This window comes from Palaemon carinicauda, unplaced genomic scaffold, assembly GCF_036898095.1.
Source record: "Palaemon carinicauda isolate YSFRI2023 unplaced genomic scaffold, ASM3689809v2 scaffold395, whole genome shotgun sequence".
Lineage (NCBI taxonomy): Eukaryota > Metazoa > Arthropoda > Malacostraca > Decapoda > Palaemonidae > Palaemon > Palaemon carinicauda.
In genome coordinates this window covers 27,385-29,340 of record NW_027171618.1, presented here as the reverse complement: position 1 = coordinate 29,340, position 1,956 = coordinate 27,385, and positions in this window count along the sequence as shown.

Sequence of the window (1,956 nt, the reverse complement as noted above, 5' to 3'; positions counted from 1 at the left end):
AGACCTGAAGGAAAACGGGGCTAGAAGGTTGCCCAACTGCCACAGACAGATCAACCTAACCTAAGGCTGCCACTGACTCGGTGCTTTACCGGACTAAAATCCTTCCCTGACTCAAGGTTTTACCGATTCGGGCTTTACCAGAAGCAAAGCGTTACATGTCTCATGGCTTTACATGAATCAGAGATTTAGCAGACTCAAGGGATTACCGAAGTTGAGGTTTTATCTGGATCTAGGGTTTACCAGAAACAAAGCTTTACCTGACTCAAGGCTTTACCAGACTCGGGGCTTTATTAGAGATAAGGATTTATTACCTGACTCAAGGCTTTACCAGAATCAGGGCTTTATGAGGGCCAAAGTTTTACCTGACTCAATACTTTACCAGAACCAAGACTTTACCTAATTCCAGGATTTGGACAACTGGTAGTATCAAAAACGTAATAATATACTTAAGTCTATCCTCTTCGGCCTTTTTTAAGAGATTCAACTCAATCCTCTCTTCTTAGACTAGTTTTACCATCACTTCAGAAGGAAATTCCATATTGCTACTAAGAGAAATACAGACATTGATTCGGAAAATAATATACAGATATTTAAGTTGTATTACTTATATGTGCCAATACAGACGTTACTTTCTTCCTTAAACAATAAGTCCATTGTCAAGAAACTTTTGTACACTACGTCCTAGGTTCTAGAAAAATAGGCTTAGATCCAGTCTCTATAAAAAAAAAGAAAAAAAAAAACAGACTTAGTTCCAAGCTGGAAAAAAATATGCTTTGTTCCAAGCTCGAAAAAAATAAGCTTTGTTTCAAACGGTAGAAAAATGGGCTTCTCTAGGAAGAATAACCTTAGTTCCGAGCTCCAGAAAAAAATATGGTTAGTTACAAGCTCTGGAAAATAGGCTTAGTTGCAAGCACTGGAAAAAATAAGTTTAGTTTCAAGTTCTAGGAAAAAAATAGCCACAGATCCAAGCTCTACAAAAGAATGGGTTTAGCCCCAAGTTCAAAAAACAGGTTTCGTTCAAAGCTTCAGGTAAAATAGACTTAGCTACAATCTTTAGAAACAAAATAAGTTTAGTTTCACGCTTTATAAAAATATGCTTAACTCTCAATTCTAGAAAAAAAATAGGCTTTGTTCAAAGCTTTAAAGACATTGGCTAAGTTCAAATTTCTCTACAGAATTGGCTTAGTTCCAAACTCTAGAAGGATTAAGCTTAGTTCTAAGCTTTAAAAGGACTAGGCTTAATTCCAGAATCAAGTCTAGAAGGTATAGGCTTAGTACTAAACATTATACGAACTAGGCATTGTTCAAGCTCTATAACGGATAGGTTCAGTTTCAAACTCTAGAAAGCATACGCTTAGATCCAAAGTTTAGGAGACAGGCTTAGTTCTAAGCTCAGGAAGGAATAGACTTAGCGAATGTCTTCCAGATGCATTTGAGACTACATCCAATTCATTTTAAAAACTTTTTTCATATGATTTTCAATATTCAGATGCAAACGTTAAATGTTTATTTGTCCCAGCTATTGTATCTATGCTTAGAATCGAAAACTTGATAAGAAGTAAATTAATTTCACGCAAATTAGAAAGAATTGTTTTTTTCACATAAATTAATGATCATTAATTTCCATGCCGGTGCCTGTTCTTGCTATATGATTTCATATTTCAAAGGTTAAATAATAAATTGTGGAATTTCATGTTAACCGATAAAAGCACGTCAACTCTCTTTTTCCTAAAAAATTTCTAGGATCTGTTCAGGAAAGAAGTAACGCGATATCTTCGGGAACCTGAGGAAGACCTGGAGTTTTGCATATATAAATCATTACCGTTAAAGTAAAGCGAAAATATCCGAAACCTTGGTCTCTCTCTCTCTCTCTCTCTCTCTCTCTCTCTCTCTCTCTCTCTCTCTCTCTCTCTCTCTCTATCTCTCTCTCTCTCTCTCTTTCTTTCCATGTCATAA